Here is a 22,734-nt window from a genome sequence, read left to right as displayed (position 1 = left end):
GTTTTATGAAATGGATTCCTAAGGGATGTGATGTTTCTAACTGCAAAGAAAAGTCAAACGGACCCAAATTTGTAAGGGGACCAAATCTTGCTACTTGAAATTGTTTATGCAGGAAAAATAAAGAGAAAAAGAAGAACTGAGCCATCTGATCAAGCTGTTGAAGAAAAAGGCAGTCATTGAAGCTGAATCAATGCTATGCAAAAGATCTAAACAGTGAAAAGGAGTTTTCTTGATCAACAAGCAATTGGCTCATTGAAAAATCAACATAAGGATAAGACTTTCCTTTATTTGTTATCAATTTCTGTTTCAAAGTTCTCTCTTGTGATAAATTTTCTTTTAATCAATGTCATCTGCTTTGAACTGCTTATGCTTATGGTTAAAATTTCAAAATCAAGTTTTTAACTGCTGCAGAAAAACAACAAATTGTTTCTTCGAAACAACCGACTGTGTTGGTTCTGACAGCACTGTGAAGAAATTCTTTTAATTGCTATTTTACATTTCTATCCGTTGCAGATCAATTCAAATGGAGAATCTTGGTCAAAGAACCTGTAATTGAAAGCTGATTACGTTCAGAGAGAAGTTACAACAGTCATAAAGGAGAATATTCCAAAATCTTGGAAATTCAAGAGCCTTAATGACTAGTCAAAGGTCACATGTGAAGACCATGTGATTTTCAGCTTTTTTTGACTTTTTCTGTGCAGAGCAGAGTCAAGTCCTCTCTCTCTGAAAATCAGGTACCCTTTAATAAAATTAAATTCATATTGATTCTCTTACTGCTATAAAATCAGGTGCAGATCTCTTCCACAAGAACAACCAATTGCAACATCTCTTGCAATATCTCTTGCACCATCTCTTGCAAAAATCTGTGAAGTGTGCTCTCCTCTTTTTTCGTCTCTGCTGTCATGGAATCAACCCCTCCCACCTCCAAGAGAGTCAAAACCAGGGCTGTAAGGTCTGGAGGAAGGATGGAAGGCTGGTTTTCTGGAGATAATGATCTCATTGAGAAGTATAGATATGAGACAAGTATCAAGAAGATAAACAACCCCAAGGTTGTATGCTTTGATTGGATGAAAAGTCAAAAGCTTGATAATGTAAGAAGGCTGCTCAATGATCAATCTCTCAGAAAGTTCCTAGAGATGAAGGGAACATTTATCCAGATTTGGTGAGGGTGTTCTACTCAATATTGAAGTTTGAGGGAAACAATCTAGTTTCTCATGTGAAAGGTGTGGAAATGGAGATAACTCATGAAGTTTGGATTGCTGTTGCTGGACTTAAGTTTTCTGGTCTGAGAATCAACAAGGGAAATCTTGGTGTGGTGGAGGATTTTAATAAAATCCAGTTCTACAAAAGTTGCTTGAAGAATCAACATGCTCAAGTTAGTACATGCTCAGTTGGAGGTTTGAAGCTTGATGAGAGGTTGCTTGCTCTCATTGTAACTTGGATTCTAACTCCAAGGGGGAGTAATCACTCTGTGCTAACTGAAGAAGATCTGGTTTATATCTTCTGCATCACCAAGAAAATCAAGATCAATTGGATTCATATAATCAAAGAACATGTGCAAAAAGCCATGAGGTTAGGTGATTATCATTATCCCTATGTTGTTTTAATATCTAAGTTTCTACTCTTTTTTGAAGTTAATCTTGAAGATGAAACTTCTGAGCTGGTCAAGTCAACTCAAGAGTTGAACAATGGATCACTCAGCAAGATGGGCTTTACAAAAGTAGGTGGAAAATGGATAAGCAAGGATGGTGATCATGGTGCCTTATCTAGTGGTGCTGCTAATCTTGAACAAGATGAACCTGCTGATATGGATGTTCAACATGAAGATCCAACTGAAAATTTTCAAGATGCAGGACCTACTGCTGCTGAGGAGAAAGAATGCCAACCATGTCGTCTTTTGAAAGACTCATGGTGAATAGGCTTGATAGCTTTGCTGAAAATCAAAGGAGCCTCCATGATCTTTGTGTTAGTAATTTCCAAAGGATTGACACCAGGTTTGACAACATGGATGCCGGGTTTATGACTCTGGATGAACAGATTGAAGCTGTCCAGAATCAAATCTTGGAAATCTTCAGTTTGCTGATGAAGAAGAATGAAGGAAAAAAACTGATTGGTCATCGAAACAATCGATTGTTTTTGGCTGTTCTTTTCTGGTTTTAAAATTTCTTTCCTTCTGTTGTTGCTGTTTTATTCTGATGTAATGAAAACAATATCTTGTTTTATCTATTATCTTTGTCTATTTGTGAAGACAAATAGGGGGAGATATATGCTGTGTTTCTAGGATATATGCTGTGTTTCTAGTTTGTTTTAAGTTTCTGTTTTTCAGTTGATAAAACAGTTTGGAATATGTAATATATCTATGATATTAGATGTTTTAAGCTTTAAATTGTTTATCTGTATGCTAACAGAATATCAGAAGTTCAATGTATTGCTCAAAGTTCTATTGCAGGAACTGCTTCAGATTTAATCAGGTACAACACAAGCATAAGGGATTTGTCTTCATCAAATAGGGGGAGATTGTTGAACCAAGTGGTGGTAAATGTTTTGAAGAATCCAAATCCTTTGAAGGATGTTGAAGCCTCTGCTTTGCTTGATGTTGCTGTGCTGGTTTAACCTTTGTTCTGGGGTAGTTTATATGTTGTAATCCACCCTTAGATTAAATCTCAAGCAATTAGCATCTCAATCTTTATGAAAGTAAAATCTTTTTCAAACTACGTTGAAACAATCGATTGTTTTGTCGAAACAACCGATTGTTTATACTTAGGTGTTTTGAGAAAGATTGAAAACTGTTTTTGAATGGTTGAAACTGTTAAGTACCAAAACAACCGATTGATTCGAGGAAACAACCGATTGTTTGTTTTGGAATCATAACAGAAAAACTGTTTTGTGTTTGACTAAGCTTTAAATGCTTTAACTGTATACGCTCCAGTCAATAAATGCTTTGACCAATCTTTTAATGCAATTTAAGAGTTTGTTAAGATTTGATAACAAACTACATCTTTGAATATATTAAGAAAAACAGAATCTTTTGACAAAGTTTTTCTAAAGAGTTTTTCAAAGAGCTGAGATTGATAAGAGTTTGTGATTGATCAAGGTGCTGGAATAGGATTCTACTTGTATTGATTTCAGATATTCATCTGTAACAAGTGTAATCTTTGTACTCTGTTGAACAATTTCGTTTCTGTGTTTGCTGAGATTGGCTGTGTGTTCTTGAGGTGTTCAAGATCAGTAATCTTAGTGTTGGCCAAGGAGAGTGTGTTTCTTGAGGTGTTCAAGGTCATTCTCTTGGTTCTTGTGTAAGTGATTAAGGTGTGGTTGCTTAGTGGATATCCTCAGGGTTTCTGAGAAGACTGGATGTAGCTCTGGTTTGGAGTGAACCAGTATAAACAACTGTGTACAATCTCTCTATCTCTAACTCTTTAAATTCAGTTTATTTGTTGTTTGCTGGTATAAACAACCGATTGTTTCTACGAAACAATCGATTGTTTTTCTGGTACTACAGCTTTTGCTTGCTGTTTTGGCTAACTGAATTGCTGAATCAATTGGTTTATGAGATAAATTCATTATAGTTTTAAAAAGTTTGCGAAAACCCTCTTTAAACAATTCACCCCCCCTCTAGTTTAAAGCCATCTTTTCTAACATTTATTACCTTTTATTTTAGTTGTTCTGTTGTATTTTCTGTTTTTTCATTTTCAATGTTAATGTTATTGTTAGTTTATTATTGTGTGTTTAAATACAAATTGTAGATCTTTTCAATGTTAAGATTATCTTTTAAATACAGTATGCAATAGTCTAACTGGCTTTTATACACATTGTGTAACAAAACAGAACACAAGTACATATGTAATGCAATTATGTTTTTACAACATGAAGTGACTTTCAAGTTTAACCTCACTAAAAAACTTGTACAACCAAAACATTTAGTCCAAAAACATTAAACTATTACTACTTTTATGTAAGTGTTTAATTATGTCATTAAAATAGTGTGAAAAAATAAATAAGAACATTCTATCCTATCACATAACAATTGTTGTTGTCCCCCAAACTCAGCTTAGCAGACCCATCGTGTATGTATGTTCGACCGAACACCACAGTTTAGAAAATCATAAACATACAACAAGTCCATTTCATCTTTCATAACCAGGTATTTGAGTGTCTCTGATAGATTAATAGTTCAAGAATCACATGTTATATGTCTACCTTTTTGTTGCTTGATAGTACTTTGAACATGTGTTAATAGGAATTGTTTACATGCATATATTGTTTTGACTCAAGAAAAAAATTACTTGGTTGTTTAGTTGTTAGTATAGAGATTATAAGAGTTTCACTCAATAACAATTGTGCAAGAATGTGAATTATTCATCATCATGGTATAATAGCAATGAGAAGAAATCATTCATGAAATAATATCTGTTTGTTTTCTTAATCAATATTCTATGTTAACACAAAGTGCATCTGCACAAGGAATTCCCCCTCCCCCCAAATGAGTTAGATGTCTGGTGTGATGCAGCTAGAACCTTGGGAGGATATATGGTCTTGGAATGAAATCTACTGTTATTGGAGGTAGGCCTTACTACCTTGGCTCATCTTCTTCCTCAAATGGGTGGATACAAAGTCAAGAGCTTGATGAACTTAAAAGAGATATGGAATTAGTTAAGAAAGAAAGAGATGAGCTTCGAATCAAAATTTTAAATATTGAGCAACTTTTTGAGAAAAACAATGCAATGATTCGACAATGGATGGATAACATTAATCGTTAATCAATGCCACCAAGTTTTGAGGAAACTCAAGATGAGGATGAAACACAACCACCCAGTCAACCACTCAGTCCTTATCAAGGTAATTTTGTTACACTATTCTATATATATTTTTAAATTTCAATCTTGCTAATAAATTTTATTTTATATTTTTTGACAGGTAGATGATTATTGTTATAGTTAGCATCAAAAGCTCACGTGGCACACCACTAGCACTAGCTCTTCATGGAATAAAGTTCACAAAAAAAAACAATAAATTAAGCTTTTCAAACGCCTTGTTTGAATCATTTTTAATGATTGGCAGCAAATCTTAGGTTCTACATTGCATAGAATTACTTCTAAGAAGAGAAATAGTTGTTATAAGTTGTCAATGATAACATAGTTGGTGTTGCAGGATTATAATATGTGTCACTCTCATGTGCTTTGAAGTCCTTTTGTTCTGTTTTTTATGCAGTTTTATCCCAGTTGTGCCAATCTTTTTTGCCTCACTGCCAGGAACTAAAATCATAGTTGGTAGAGGGTAGATAAAGTAAGAGTGATTATGATAGTAGGTGCAACTATGTAAATTTTTATCTTAGTTGCAGGTTCGGTGGTGTTGAGGAGGATGGAAGGAAGCATCTGAAGGGGAGTTAGAAGAGCCATTTGAAGTGTTTTTTTCACCAAACCTTGTTATCTACACGATGGAGTGTGGTTGAGTATCTTGAGTTAAGTGGTAAGAAAAAGTATCAAGTTGGTTTTTATTTTTGTTTGAGGTGTCACAGCTTAAGAGGTGAGATTCTTCCTTGTTGAATATTTAAATAAAATTAGAACTTTATCCAAATTATAGTGGTATTGTGCAATTCCTTTATGTACATACGATCTTAAAATATGTCAAATGTATTGATTTTTATACTTGATAAATAAATAAATAAATAATAATAAAATAAATAAATAATAATAAAATAATTAAAATAATAAAATAATAAAAATAATAAAATAATATTTTATAATAAATTATATTATTTAGAGACCAATATAGTGACCATTTTTTGGTATTTATATATTTGGTCGCTCAATGAGTTTCTATATATTTTGGTCACTAAATTGGTTTAAATAAATTTGGTTGTTAATTTGGTTTTTATATAATTGGTCACTAAATTAGTTTCTACATATTTGGTCACTAAATTAGTTTCTACATATTTGGTCACTAAATTGGTTTTTAAATTAGAATTTAAATTGGTATCTAAAATTAGCGACCATGATTTTAGACACTTAAGACTATTAGTTTCTAATTAAGTTAGTGACTAATTTTATCATTTTAGAAACCAAAAATTTAGTTTCTAAAAGCACTTTTTCTTGTAGTGCTTATTTTAAACTTTTCTTGATTGTCTTTTCTTCTTCCCTAAAGTTTTGTGGTGATAATACTTTGAGCAAGTGTTGTTTGCTTTGGTATCTCTCACTTGAGAGTTATCCAATCCACAAGTGAAACTTTGGTTAAGGAAAGAAAATTTTTCTTTGAGTGATTACTTCTTTTTTCTTCTTTTTGTCGTGAGCAACTTGTTACCTTTACCTTGTTTTCTATAATTGTTTGTTCCTTGTGTTTTGTGTTTGTTTGTTGTTATGGAGCATCTTTCAAGTGGCGAATCATCTAAACCTCATTCTCCTAAAAAAGCTTTTCTAATTGGAGAATTAAAGGAAGCTAAAACAACTATTGCACAAAAAGAGGAAGAAATGAGACAAATGGAGGAAAGAATCCAAAGATTGGAAATGCTAAATGAAAGACCACAAAGGAAAAGGAGACGCAATCATAGATATGAATCAAGAAGTTCTCCAAATTACCATGGCTATGATGAAGAAACCAAATGGAGGAGGCAATATTATGAAGATAGGCGCCAAAATGTGGCAAAGTCTTATTTACCTTATGTAAAATTGCCTAGTTTTAGTGGAGATAGTGATCCTAATGTGTATTTAGAATGGGAGGCTAAATGTGAACAAATTTTTATGGTGCATGAGGTCCAAGATGACCAAAAGGTAAAATTAGCCTCCCTAGAATTCTTAGACTATGCCATGCAATGGTGGCATAAAATTGTAATGGACATTGGGCTAAACAAGAGACCAACCATGGTTTCTTGGGTTGATTTAAAAGAATGCATGCGCTTTTAACTAATATTAACATGCATGAAAGTGAGGAGTCCAAAATGACTTGTTTTGTAAGTGGTCTAAAAAGGGACATCCAAGATGTGGTAGAATTATACAAGTATACTTCTTTAGAAAAATTGGTTCACCTTGTAGAATCCCAACTTTCCAAGAAAAACACTTTTAAATATTCTCATAATGATGGCTTTTACCACACATCTTGGACAAATAAACAAAAATCTACTTCAACTTTTCCCTCCAATTTTAAACAGGAGTCCACTTACAAACCAAGAGATTCTAAACCCTCATCTTCAACTCCTAAATCACCTACCAAAACCTCAAGTAAAAAATGTTTTAAATGTTTAGGTTTTGGTCATATATCGGCCAATTTTCCAACCAAACGCACCATGATGTATAAGGGGGGTCAAGTAGTAAGTGAACATAGTGATAACTCTTCTAGATCTAACTCCCCTTCCCCTTCAAAAACCCTCAGTGATAATTGTTGAACCAAGTGGTGTTCAAGCTTTGAAGAATCCAAATCCTTTGAAGGATGTTGAAGCCTTGGCTGTGCTTGGTGTTGTTGTGCTGGTTTAGTATAGTTTTGGGGTATTTTGAGTTTTGTAATCCACCCTTTAATTAAATCTAAAGCATAAGCATCTCAATCTTTGTTAAAGTAAAATGTTTTCAAACTAAGTTAAAACAACCGATTGTTTTGTTGAAACAACCGATTGTTTATACTTAGGTGTTTTGAGAAAAAGATTGAAAACTGTTTTTCAAATGGTTGAACTGTTAAGAACCAAAACAACCGATTGATTCGAGGAAACAACCGATTGTTTGTTTTGAGACCATAACAGAAAAACTGTTTTATCTTTGACTGAGCTTTAAATGATTTAACTGCTTACGCTCCAGTCATTAAATGCTTTGACCAATCTTTTAATGCAATTTAAGAGTTTGTTAAGATTTGATAACAAACTACATCTTTGAATAAATTCAGAATAACAGATTTGAGAATTAATCTTTGATAAGTTTTTACTAAGAGTTTTTGAGTTTTTCAAAGAGCTGAGATTGCTAAGAGTTTGTGATTGATCAAAGTTTGTGGAATAGGATTCTGCTTGTATTGATTTCAGATTATCTTTTGTAACAAGTGTAATCCTTGTACTCTGTAAAACAAAGTTTCGTTTCTGTGTTTGCTAAGATTGGTTGTGTGTTCTTGAGGGGATCAAGATCAGCAATCTTGGTGTTAGTGTGTTGGCCAAGGAGAGTGTGTGTCTTGAGGTGTTCAAGGTTTCTCTTGGTTGTTGTGTAAGTGATCAAGTTGTGATTACTTAGTGGATTTCCTCAGGGTTTATGAGAAGACTGGATGTAGCTCTGGGTTTGGAGTGAACCAGTATAAACATCTGTGTACAATCTCTCTATCCCTATCTCTTTAAATTCAGTTTTGTTATTTGATAACTGGTATAAACAACTGATTGTTTCGGTAAAACAACCGATTATTTTTCCAGTGTTGTGCTTTTGCTTTATGGTTTGAAAAACTGATTTCTTAATCAAGGTTTTCTTGAAGTATTTTCATTCTAGGCTTAAAAGTTTACGAAAATCTTTCTTAACCAATTCACCCCCTCTCGTTTAAGGCCATATATTCTAACAGTTGGTATCAAAGCTTGGTTCTTGAAAGATATTAAAGTTGATCAAAAATCTTTTTTCTATGGCTGGAAAACTATCTTTTGAGGAAGGTGCTTCAATCTACAAACCACCTTTATTCTGTGGATTGAATTATAAGTTTTGGGAAGCAAGAATGAAAATCTTTATTGAATCTATTGATCAAAGAATTTGGGATTCAATTGAGAATGGTCCTTACATTCCAAAGTTCAAAAAGAATAATTCTTTCGTTGCAAAACCTTTGTCTCAATGGACAAATGATGAATGTAAGATGGCCCAGCTTAATCGGTCTGCTCAAAACATTATAGCTTTTGCACTAGATACTAATGAATTTTTCAAAATATCAAAGTGCAAAACTGCTAAGGATATGTGGGACACACTCAAGGCTGCTCATGAACCAAAGGAAGCAATGACAAAGAGTCAAGCAAGAAGGAAAAGAAGACAAAATAAGAAAAGCCTCAATCTTTGCTTCATGGCCAGAAGGGAGGACGACTCAAGTAGTGTAAGTTCATCAAACTCCTCAAACTCTGAAAATTATGGTCAATTGCTTCAAGCCTTTTAAGAAACACATGAAGAAGCCAACCGATTGGCTCTCTTGAACAATCAGTTAAAAGAAAAAGAACAGCTGGCTTGAAAACAGAGTAAAGGCACTGGAAGAGGAATTAGAAAATTCAAAAACAGATTTTGAAAATCTGGAAATCATTTACTAAAACTCCTCGTGCAAGTGTGATACTCTAGTTTGTGAAAATTGAGAAAATCTTGAAAAGAAGGTCCACTATCTTGTTAAAACAGTGGATAAGCTTTCTAAAGGCCAATCCAACTTTGAGAGTGTTCTGGCATCTCAAAACTGTGTTTTTGGAAAAGCTGGATTGGGTTTTAATCCACAAAAAAACAAGATAGATTTTCAAAATCATTTTCGAAAATACCAAAAAAACAATCGATTGGACCATCGAAACAACCGATTGTTACATGCTTCTATTGCATGAAAAGAGGCCATTCTTTGAGGTTCTGTAAAATCAGAAAACATGTTGTTCCTAAAGGTCTTATGAAGTGGATTCCTAAGGGAAATAAAGCTTTAATTGATGAGTATAAACCAGATGGACCCACATTCATAAGGGGACTAAATCTTTGTACTTGAAAATCTCTTTTGTAGGAAATCTTGGAGGAGAGCAAGCAACTATGGTACTTGGATAGTGGATGCTCCAAGCACATGACAGGGGACAAATCAAAGTTCCTGAGTATCTCCTTTAAGCAAGAGGGTCATGTCACCTATGGAGACAACAACAAAGGAAGAATTCTTGGGAGAGGATCCATAGGAGATGAGAACATCTTGGTAATCCATGATGTACTTTTTGTAGAAGGACTAAAGCACAATCTACTGAGCATTAGCCAACTATGTGACAAGGGATATCAAGTGATGTTCAAGTCAAACACATGTGAAATCTGTCTACCCAACACCAAAGAGGTAATGTTGGTAGGTAAGAGAGTTAATAATGTGTATCTTCTAGATATCTCTTCACCATGTTCAATTGGATGTCTTCTATCCAAGCAAAATGAATATTGGCTTTGGCATAGAAGAATTGCTCATATTCACATGAATCATTTGAACAAGCTAATTTCAAAGGATCTTGTGATTGGGCTGCCAAAACTCAAGTTTGAGAGGGATCACATTTGTGAAGCATGCCAAAAAGGGAAACAAGTGAAAAGTTCTTTCAAAATTAAAAATGTTGTTTCATCTTTGAGACCTCTTGAACTTCTTCACATGGACCTCTTTGGACCCTCAAGAACTATGAGTCTTGGTGGAAATTATTATGCTCTTGTTATTGTTGATGACTTTTCTAGGTACACTTGGACTCTTTTCTTGGAATCAAAGAGTGATGCCTTTCCTGCATTCAAAAAGCTAGCAAGAAGGCTACAAAATACAAAGAACAACAACATAGGTTCTATTAGAAGTGATCATGGAGGAGAATTTCAGAATGAGAAGTTTAGCAAATTCTGTGAGAAGTTGGGAATTCTGCACAATTTCTCTGCTCCAAGAACACCACAGCAGAATGGAGTGGTAGAAAGGAAGAATAGGTCTCTTGAAGAGCTTGCAAGGACAATGCTTAGTGAATCATCACTTCCTAAGTATTTTTGGGCAGATGTAGTGAGCACCTCTTGTTATGTGATGAATAGGGTGCTTATAAGGCCCATTTTGAAGAAAACTCCATAAGAACTCTTCAATGGAAGGAAGCCTAACATCAGTCATCTCAAAGTCTTTGGCTGCAGCTGTTTCGTTCTCAACAATGGAAAGGAAAACTTGGGAAAGTTTGATGAGAAAGCGGACCTTGGTATCTTCATTGGTTATTCACTCACAAGTCATGCATATAGAGTCTACAATAAGAGGTTGATGACTGTAGAAGAATCAGTTCACGTTGTCTTTGATGAGGTAGATCGCAGAGTCAATCAAATCCCAAAGACCAGTGCTGAGGAAGATGAACAGAGCATCAGTTTGGAGAAGCTGGAAATCTGTGCAGAAAAACAACTGGTTGATTCGCAGAAACAACCGATTGAAATTCTGCAACAGAATAAGCTGCCCAAAGAGTGGAGGATTCCTAGAGATCTGTCAGTGGACAACATCATAGGGCAGATAAAGGAAGGTGTCTCCACACGTAGCTCCATCTCAAACTTCTGCAGGCACACAACTTTTGTCTCTCAAATTGAACCAAAATCAATTGAGGAAGCTCTCAACGATGAGAAGTAGGTTGAAGCTATGCATGAAGAGCTGAATCAGTTTGCAAGGAATGAGGTATGGTTTCTTATCCCTAAAAATAATGAAATGAATATTATTGGTTCGAAATGGGTTTTCAGGAACAAGCTAGATGAGGATGGTGTGATCACAAGGAACAAAGTAAGGCTAGTTGCAAAAGGCTACAATCAAGAGGAGGGCATAGATTATGGTGAAACCTTTGCTCCTGTTGCTAGATTGGAGACTATGAGGCTGCTGCTGGCTTTTGCCTGTATGAGTGGTTTTAAACTCTTTCAAATTGATGTCAAGAGTGCCTTCTTGAATGGCTACATCAATGAGGAAGTCTATGTAGATCAACCACCGGGCTTTGAAGATCATAAGTATCCCAACCATGTCTTCAAGTTGAAGAAAGCTTTCTATGGATTGAAACAAGCTCCAAGGCAGTGGTTAAGCAAACAAAGGATGGGATCTTCTTAAGTCAATCAAAGTATTGCAAGGAGATTCTCAAGAAATTTGAAATGGAGAGTTGCAAAGAAGCAAGCACTCCAATGCCATCAAGCTGCTACATGGACGTGGATGCTGCTGGAAAGAGTGTAGATCAAACAAAATATAGAGGATTGATTGGATCTTTGCTTTATCTCACAGCTAGTAGGCCGGACATCATGTTTGCGGTGTGTCTATGTGCAAAATGTCAAGCAAATCCTAAGGAGTCACACTTCAAAGTTGCAAAAAGAATTCTGAAATATCTCAAAGGAACATCATCTGTAGGATTATGGTATCCTTCTCACTCTCCAATTCATTTAATTAGTTATTCAGATTCTGACTTTGCAGGTTGCAAGCTAGATAGAAAGAGCACAAGTGGCACTTGCCACCTTCTTGGCTTAAGCCTAATCTCATGGCATAGCAAGAAGCAAGCATGTGTTGCTCTCTCTACTGCTGAGGTTGAATATATAGATGTTGTGCACATATTCTGTGGCTCAAGCAACAACTTGCAGATTTTGGTTTACAAATCAGCAAGGTTCCTTTGATGTGTGATAACACAAGTGCCATCAATCTTACCAAAAATCAGATTCAGCACTCAAGGACCAAACATATTGAGATAAGGCATCATTTCATCAGGGATCATGTAAACAATGGGAACTATGAAGTGAAGTTTGTGGAGACCAAACTGCAGTTAGCTGACATTTTCACAGAGCCTTTACCAAAAGAGAGGTTTTTCTTCTTAAGAAATGAGTTAGGTATCCTTGATCTTAATAATCTCTCCTAAATCTGTTTTTGATACATGCTAAAGTCTATTTGTGAAGACAAATAGGGGGAGAATTAATTGGTTCTTGTATATCTTTATCTGATACTGTATAATCTGTTAAAATCTCTGATATAAAAGGTTTTCTGCTGCTGCTGATAAAAACAACCGATTGTTTCGTGTAAACAACTGATTGTTTATCATGTTTTATGCTTGAAATATGTAAAAATCTAACTTGATGCTGTAAGAAGCATTGGATAGTTTAAATGTTATTTTTGCAGGTACTGCTTCAGATTCAATAAGATCAAACACAAGCACCAGGGATTTGTCTTCATCAAATAGGGGGAGATTGTTGAACCAAGTGGTGTTCATGCTTTGAAGAATCCAAATCCTTTGAAGGATGTTGAAGCCTTGGTTGTGCTTGGTGTTGCTGGACTCGTTTAGTATAGTTTTAGGGTAGTTTGAGTTTTGTAATCCACCCATTGATTAAATCTAAAGCATAAGCATCTCAATCTTTGTGAAAGTAAAATATTTTCAAACTAAGTTAAAACAACCGATTGTTTATCGAAACAACCGATTGTTTATACTTAGGTGTTTTGAGAAAAAGATTGAAAACTGTTTTTCAAATGGTTGAACTGTTAAGAACCAAAACAACCGATTGATTCGAGGAAACAACCGATTGTTTGTTTTGAGACCATAACAGAAAAACTGTTTTATCTTTGACTGAGCTTTAAATGATTTAACTACTTACGCTTCAGTCATTAAATGCTTTGACCAATCTTTTAATGCAATTTAAGAGTTTGTTAAGATTTGATTACAAACTACATCTTTGAATAAATTCAGAATAACAAATTTGAGAATTAATCTTTGACAAGTTTTTACTAAGGGTTTTTGAGTTTTTCAAAGAGCTGAGATTGCTAAGAGTTTGTGATTGATCAAAGTTTGTGGAATAGGATTCTGTTTGTATTGATTTCAGATTATCTTTTGTAACAAGTGTAATCCTTGTACTCTGTAAAACAAAGTTTCGTTTCTGTGTTTGCTAAGATTGGTTGTGTGTTCTTGTGGGGATCAAGATCAGCAATCTTGGTGTTAGTGTGTTGGCCAAGGAGAGTGTGTGTCTTGATGTGTTCAAGGTCATTCTCTTGGTTGTTGTGTAAGTGATCAAGTTGTGATTGCTTAGTGGATTTCCTCAGGGTTTCTGAGAAGACTGGATGTAGCTCTGGGTTTGGAGTGAACCAGTATAAACATTTGTGTACAATCTCTCTATCTCTATCTCTTTAAATTCAGTTTTGTTATTTGATAACTGGTATAAACAACCGATTGTTTCGGTAAAACAACCGATTGTTTTTCCAGTGTTGTGCTTTTGCTTTATGTTTTGATAAACTGATTTCTTAATCAAGGTTTTCTTGAAGTATTTTCATTCTAGGCTTAAAAGTTTACGAAAATCTTTCTTAAACAATTCACCCCCCCTCTCGTTTAAGGCCATATATTCTAACAATAATGATTGTGAAATACCTTGTGAAGGTGACTTATTGATGATAAGGCGAATGTTGGGAACAATTCCAAAACCTTTGGATGATACCCAAAGAGAAAATATTTTCCACACCCGCTGCCTTCTTAAGAACAAGTTATGTTCCTTGATGATAGATGGGGGTAGTTGTACTAATGTGGATAGTACAAGAGTTGTGGAGAAGTTAGCCTTACCCACTATCTTTCATACCAAGCCCTATAAATTACAATGGCTTAGTGCTGAGGGTGAAATCATGCTAAATAAACAAGTCCTCCTAAACTTTGCAGTAGGAAAGTATAAAGATGAGGTTTTATGTGATGTTGTGCCCATGGAAGCAACTCATGTTCTTTTTGGAAGGCCTTGGCAATATGATAGACATGTTTTACATGGTGGCCTAACCAATACCATGTCTTTTTCCTTCCAAGGGCGCAAGGTTACCTTAAAACCCCTCTCTCCCCAAGAGGTTCATGAGGAACAAATAAAAATGAAAACTAAAAGAGAAAATGAGAAAGCAAAAGAAGTACTAAACCGAGTCACAATACTTTATCAACTAAATCAATCATGTTGACTCGTGCTATGCCTCAACTTGAGCCTCAAAGGTATTCTTCTTCTTTATCTTTTTCATTACCCAAGGTTCCTACTTTCACACCATCTTGGTTATATAATGTTAGGGATGATTTTTACATACCTCCTAAAGGTTTTCTCCTTTTAAGAGGACTTTTTCCAAAGAATATCATCATTCCCACACAATCTTTTCCAACATGGTCTGTCTATAGGACCTCCTTTTCTGAACTCCCAACGCTTACAAATTCTAAGTCAAGTTTGTCTCTTGCTTCTCCCATTCTCTTATTTGATAGCAAACTGACTTTGTTATATGTAGGAGTACTAAATTCGTGGTCAAATTCTCTCCAACTTGAGGGTCATGATACGACCCAAATCCATAACAAGATGACCATGAATGCCAACCTTGAAGGGTCATCTCAACAAGCAAATGAAGATGTCATCAATAGGAGGAATGGTCAAATACCAAAACACTTGAAGTTCTTCCTATTAGTATTCTTAACATTGAGGCCCAAGCCCAACAAAAGCCCAAGCTCAAACTGAGGTCCAAGCCCAACACATGATTTCATCATCCATCATGCCTCAGAAGATTACTAAGAGCAAGGGTAATTTCTTTAGAGAAGATTTAAATAGAACATAAAATGGAGGTGTGGATAGGAGTTTAGGACTTATGAGAAAAAGTAGCAAAGTCACACTTTCCATGTGAAGGCACACCTTCCATGTGACTAGTATTGGGCGGTAATTTCAAATGAGTTTCATTTGAATTTCCAACCTATTTGCTTTGTGAAAACCGAACCTATGGCACTATAAATAGGGATGCTTGGTTCATGTAAAGATAAATTGAAGTTGAAGTAAAGTTACTATACTCAAATTGAGTGAGAATTTGTGAGACTTGCTTCTCATTTCCTAGTCTTATCTGGTGAGTCTTTGGGAGCTCTCAAGTGGCGGCAACCTTCACTTATCTTGGAGTCTATTCACCTTCCAAGTGGAGTGTACCTCTTCCCTTGCTTCAACCACATAAGATCTTCCTATCATCCATCTTGTAATTCCATTTTCCATTCCATTCAATGCCTAAGTATGATGTGTTGTTTTGTTCTTCATTCCAATAAGTTCATATGTCTTCCTTGTTCATTCTAATTGGTTAAAATGTGTTGTTTGTTGTTTTAATTGGTTAATTTGTTCTTGTTCTTGTGTTCATGATTCCGCTTCATGTTTAGCACTCATACATCACCTATACTTGTGTTTTTTTTTCCTTTGATCTTTGGAAATGAACCTTCACATCTACTTAACACTTGTTAAGTTAATGTCCAGTGGGAATTTTCCTTAGATTTCTCACCTTAATTGCTTAAGAATCTTGATCCTAATTCTAAAAGTGTCACCTAATGAACCAACCTAAAATCAACTTACATCATAAACTTCACCACCTTACTTTCATAATTCATTAAACTGTTAAATTAAATTTTCCCTCTTCTTCATTGTCACCAATCATGATAATCTTTGAAATATGCAAGGGGTTGCCTAACACAAATAATACGTCTATCAGTATGATGTGAGTTGATTTTAGATTGACACATTTGAGATGTTTCACTTTTGTTTAAGCTTTTTGAATTAGTAGAATATGGTGAGAAACCCAAAGAATATTCCCACTAGACACGAACTTAACCAAGTGGTTAAGTAAGTGTGAAGGTTCACTTCTAGAAAACACAATTATATGGTGTTAATTATGAAGAGGTGCAAAACTCAAAATAACATAAGATGGAAGGAAGCAAGATGATGACAGAATAAAAAATGAAGAAAAAATAAGAAAATGGAAATGGAATTATGGAAGGCGTAATGGAAGATGGATCACGCCACTTGGAAGGATCGGAGCTTCCAAGATGAGTCGTGAAGAGCCGCCACTTGAAGTGCACTACACTCACAAGATAAGACCCAAGAACCTTTAAGAGAATCTGCTCACTAAACACTCTAACAGAGTTTCCTTTCTATTCAGAATTCAATGTGTCAAATACATAAGGCAAGACACTTTATTTATAGGAGAGAGTGTCTTGGAGAACAAGATAGAAGGGTAGGGGTGTCATTTGTGAGAAACATTCTAGAAGGTATGATGTGATTCCACTAGCCATATAGAGAATGATTCTTGACATTCTTAGGAATCACCTTGAGTTGGACATTATAGAGGCACTTTTCTTAGAGTTGGATCATTGTTCTAAGACAAGAACTCACCAAAAACTAGTACCAAATCCCAAACTCATTTGGATGTTCCACATATTGTCAAATTGAACCAACAAAAAGAGGTAAAACTAAGAAGTACCAAACAGAATTGCATAAGAACACATTTCAACCAAACAAAATGAAATTAAAAGGCAAAGAAAAGAACATAGGTGCTGGAAAACTAGAATTGCCGAACCAAAAAAACAAGACAACAAACTAGAACAAAGAATTAACAAAGAAGAAAGGAAGGAGAGAAGAAATGCTCATGAAGATGGAAGGATGTTGGATGATCTCACCACTAGAAGTGTGGAATGCTCCTAGATAAGAGTTGCTGCCGCCACTTGAGGACTCCATGGATCCATTAAGATAAGACTAGAGAAGAAGGCTCAAAAGCTCTCCAATGATCACTCAAAATTTGAGTAGAGTTTTCTTAGATTAATTCCAATCTCAAATTTACAAAGAGAGCACCTCTATTTATAGCCTAAGGTGCTGAAATATAAGCTACACATATTCAAAAACTCCCTCCCAAAAAGCTTCTAGAAATTGCGCCTAAAACAAAGCATGAGGAAGGTGTGACCTCTTCCTTGACTTTGGCACCTCCTTTTCTACTCCTACACCTATCTACTAACACACCCCCCCTAAGACTCCTAACTAAAGACTAAAAGATGCTTTAACAATAGAGGTTTCTAATGTTTCCCTCTAAGCACCTTCAACAATATTCTTTATTATTTAATACTTGGCCTTGCCCTTTATAGGATGGACTTGGGCTTGGGCTTGGGCTTTGGGCTTGGGCCTCTCTTTATTTTATGTCTTCTTTTAATTTTGAGAAGAGTAGAACGAAGAACTTCAAGTGTGATGGTGAATGGCCTCTTCCTTCATTAATAAAATCCTCCTTTACTTGATTCTCATCAAGGTAGGTTAAAGAAACCCTAAAGCTTGAAACACTAGTCATGAAAGGTGGGTTTGGCACAAACCCAGTTTATGCTAAGTACACCCCAATTTATGCTAAGTGAACCCTACTCTAGTTTATTCTTCTACTTGGACCCCCAAAGTGAGCACAGCTTATTTACAAACACTTGTCCTTTAAAAAGACCAGAAGAAAGAACATTTGATGCTTTAGCCTATGTCCAATCTTTCTTTTATTGAGGTCCTTCTGATATTTGGTGGGGTCTTATCTTGTAAGCTCAGATGACTAAACTAATTGTGAAGTGTCTCTTGTGTTCTTGTTCATCTGCTTGTCTAATTGGGTTGTATCACAGTGAAAACAAAGTCATTATTAGTCTCATATTAATTCAAATTAGTAATTTGACGATTATAAGGTTCATTAACAATATCATTATTAACAATATCATTATAATTAGAAATATTATCAAAATGGTTGTACAAAGGTAATGAAAACTGTTTAATTTCTTTATCTTGTTATTATCATAAGAAAAATTATTTTTATAGAAAATAACATTAGAAATATTTCTATATTATGAGTAGCAAGATTAAAAACCAAATATCCTTTAGTATTAGTCTTATAGCCTAAAAATATACTAATAATATTCTTGGATCCAATTTCTTTCTCTGAGGAGTAAGAATGCTTATGTAACAAAGACACCCAAACACTTTTATATTGGTAATATCACTCAATTTATCATAAAAGTTTTTCAAAAGGAGAAATATTATCAAGATAAGGAGTAGGAATGTAATTTTTTTTAAACAAATAGCACGATTAATAGAATAACACAAAAACTTATTAGTAAGTTTGGCCTGATAAAGTAAAGTTTTAGCAATATGCTGATGTTTTCTTTCTACAATGGCAACCCATGCCAAACGTTTTCCCAAATTGCTTCATGGTGTCACGAAGAAGATAATCCTCGTCATGGACCATGAACCTAGCTTTATCTTCGTTGGGCAGGAAGGAAGTCTCGCCAAGGGTTGGGAAATCGAAGTCAGGGTCCCATAGACTTTCCCCTTGAGCTGTCAATCTCGCATCGCCGGATCTCCCAGTAAGCTCAGTTGAAGCTGGTGAAGGCTCAAAAGTGTAGGTTCAAGTGTACAACCCCAGTAAGGCGATTGTTGCGCCAGCATAGGGCGTGAAGGGCGTGTGGATTGAGAGGGGTAGCTTGCCTATCAGTGACAGGATTCCCAGAGTGGACATTCGTTGGTGACAAGGTCTCCTCAGCCCAAGAACATTCGTGGCGCATTGCTAAGGAGGGTGCCATTAATAACAGGCGATATCACAGAGATGGTGCATTGTGCTGCACCCGATACTCGCCTGGTCAGCTGGTGTTCTAAGGCACATTGCGTGTTAGCTTGCTCCGTGAGTAGATGACTTAGCTGTGCGGTTGGTTACTACACAAAAATAGCGTTCGAGTTGCCCCAACCCAGATGACAACACGTGTAGGGTTGGATGCTATCTGTTACTCCAACCCAGATGATGACACGTGTAGGGTTGGATGCAACAGCGAACTGACGCTCGAGTTACCCTAGCTCAGATGATGACACGTGTAGGGCTGGGCGCTACCTGCTACCCCACCTAGATGGCGACACGTGCATGGCTGGATGCGAGCCACGCGTCCAAAAGCATAACGGCCTGGAGAGAGAAGAAACCTAGCTATAAAGGTAAACTTAAAAGAATTTGCAGAGGTACGTTTTTCATTACGGCTCATTTGCTAGGGTTGTGTGCTTTAGTACGGTCCTACAAAGCATATTTTCTCTGAGTTTTTGGGTGTTCTTGTTACTAACTTGAGCGTCGGAGCGCCACCGGCCGCAGAGGCACCACCTTGTGTTTTCAGGTTCTCAGAAGAAGCTCTTTGTGGTGTGGACTTGAAGGGCACGTGGAGTCAGGCTGGTGAGGAGGTTCGTGACGAGCCAACGCTTTAGCGCTAAGTCAACCGGCAGGATCATCTGGCGCCCACCGTGGGGCCGTATAAAAGGTGATTCCCAACCATAGTTCGTGTTTGTTGAGTTTTGGCGCTTTCTGTCCGACTGCTCGCTATCGCAGTCGGTTCTTGGAGTTTTCACCGTTTGTTTGGAGTTTCCTTGAGTTTTGCTGAGAAGGGATGAGGACAACGCGTGTTTCCTTGAGTTTTCAACAGACGAAGATGCTGTGTCCATGACACAAGTAATGGACATGATGAGGACGCTGCAGGAGAACGTGGCTGCATCGCATTCTGAACAGGAAAGGATGCATAAGGCGCTGGTGGCCTCGCAAGCTAGGAATGAAGAGCTCAACAGGGTTAACGAAGAACTGCGCAAAACCCTTCAAGAGCGGGAGGAGCGTGCGGTCGGGGACAGATCTGCACCCCCAACCCCACCGCGCAGCTTTCCCATGCCATTCTCTCAAGAGATCATGGACTCGGTGGTCCCGGCTAACACTGTGGCGGTGAAAGCGTCTTTCACTAGGGTGGAGGACCCTGAGGCCCATCTCACGGCGTTTCATACTCAGATGATGCTCTTAGGGGGGTCGGACGCGGTTTATTGTAAGGTGTTCATGAGCACTCTTAGTGGAACAGCGTTGGACTGGTTCGTCAGTATACCTACTGGCCACATTACAACTTTTCAACAGTTTTCCAAGATGTTTGTTGAGCAATATATAGTGAACAAGGCACCACCATTGGTGTCTTACGACTTGTTTGACGTGAGACAGTACCAGGGGGAGTCCCTGAAGGATTTCCTGAATAGATTCGGAGCCCAGATAGTCCGCTTGCCAGGTAAAGACGAAGAGATGTTTGTGTACGTCTTCAAAAAGGGTGTGTTACCTGGGCCTTTTAGTGAGTCACTTATCAGGAGTCACCCCGCCACGTTTGCTGAAATCCGACGACGTGTTGTGGCCCATATCGCAGCCGAGAGCGAAGTCTCCGAGAAGAGGGGAAATGTGGCCCCAGCCAAACCGCGCGCCCAGACGAAGGTCCAGCCGCAAAGAGTAATGGAGGCAGCAGCGGAGAAGAGGGACCAGAGGATGCGTCATCCTTATGATCCTAAGAAGAGTAACGGGAAGGGGAAGGGGCCAGGGCGGCCCAGAGAGACTAATCGCCCACCAAGGTATGAGTTCGTGATGGGGTTGGCTGATCTGATCCCCATCCCGAATATTGCTGCCAGGCTCAAAGTGCCTAAGAAGACGACAGAAAGGTTTTGGGTCCAAAACCAGACACGTGGTGTGAATTCCACAAGAGCTTTGGCCACTCCATCAACTCGTGTCTGGCCTTGGGTTACCAACTCGCCGAGTTGGTCAAGTGCGGATTCCTCAAAGATTACTTGCTGGACAAGCAAGCGGGCCAGTCGGCAGGTTCCCAACCTGCGGGCAATGAAGGACAGCAGCACGAGGTGCCCGTCCACGGCGAGATCCACACCATAGCCGATGGATTCTCAGGTGGAGGGTGCACCGCGTCTCAACGAAAGAAGTACGCGAGGTCGATGATGTTAGTGGAGGTTTTTGAAGATCACTCGCCGGACGTGGACATCACATTCACCAAAGGAGACCTCAGGGACGTTATACCTCACGACAACGACCCTATTGTGATCTCGCTTGTTACAGCGGGAAGGACTGTCCACCGTGTGCTGGTCGATCAAGGAAGTTTGGCAGATGTAATGTTTTGGCCGACTTTTGAAAAGTTGCAACTGTCCCCCGATCAATTGAGGCCATATGGGGGCTGCCTGTATGGTTTCGTCGGCGATTAAGTGGAAGTAAGGGGGTACATTGAGTTGAGGACGACCTTCACAGATGGCTCGGCCTCGCGAACGGAGAAGATCAGGTATCTTGTTGTAAACGCTCCGTCGGCCTACAATATATTGTTGGGAAGACCAACGCTCAACAGAACGGGAGTTGTGCCTTCGACAAGGCACATGAAGGTCAAACTACCGTCTATGGAGGGTTTGATCATCACCATCTGTTTTCACCAAAAAGAGGTGAAGAAGTGTTACGAAAACAGCCTCAAGAACAAGAGGTATGTGTGCCACGTAACCACAACGCCTCCCCCTGGCGCGGAGCACCCATGGGAAACCCCGCGAGTGCTGGATACGGCGTTGGAGGTGGCTGTTGAGGGCGATGTGCCTATGGAGGATATAGAGGCGAGGTCCGAGAGCGCCGCTTGGTTGGAAGGGGAAAGAAGCTGCTCGGAGACCGCCATAGAAACAGGTATCGCGAGGGCGTTGATCGCCAGCGAAAAGAAGCCTCAGCCAGTGGAAGAATGGCTCGAGAAGGAGATCAACGACAAGACGTTTAAGCTAGGGAGAACCTTGGACAGCGAGACGCAAGACCAAATCGCCCAGGTAATAAGTAGACACTTGGACGCATTTGCATGGTCTGCTTCGGACATGCCGGGAATCGACCCCGATTTTTTGTGCCATCGCTTAGCAATGGATTCCCAAGCCAGGCCCATTCGCCAAAGAAGGAGAAAGTTCAACGAGGAGAAAAGGCAGGCGATCAAGGAAGAAACGCAAAAACTCCTTGCAGCAGGCCACATGAGGGAGATCCAATACCCAGAATGGCTCGCCAATGTCGTTTTGGTCAAGAAGAGTAGCGGAAAATGGCGAATGTGTGTTGATTTCACAGACCTAAATAAGGCCTGTCCAAAGGATTCTTATCCTTTGCCGAGTATAGACGCCCTGGTAGACAGTGTGTCAGGGTGCAAGCTATTCAGTTTTCTGGATGCCTTCTTAGGGTACAACCAAATCAAAATGCACCCCATGGATGAAGAGAAGACCGCCTTCATGACGGAAAGGTCATGCTACTGCTACAAGGTGATGCCCTTCAGGCTGAAGAATGCGGGAGCCACGTACCAAAGGCTAATGGACAAGGTGCTCGCCCCTATGCTCGGAAGGAATGTGCAGGCATACGTCGACGACATGGTCGTAACGTCCATGGAAAAGAACAAGCACATTGCCGATTTGGAAGAGTTGTTCATCACCATAGCCAGGTACAAGTTGAAACTAAATCCTGAGAAGTGTGTCTTTGGTGTGGAAG

This window comes from Phaseolus vulgaris, chromosome 1 (genome assembly GCF_000499845.2).
Source record: "Phaseolus vulgaris cultivar G19833 chromosome 1, P. vulgaris v2.0, whole genome shotgun sequence".
NCBI classification, from domain to species: Eukaryota; Viridiplantae; Streptophyta; class Magnoliopsida; order Fabales; family Fabaceae; genus Phaseolus; species Phaseolus vulgaris.
This window is presented reverse-complemented; position numbering follows the sequence as displayed.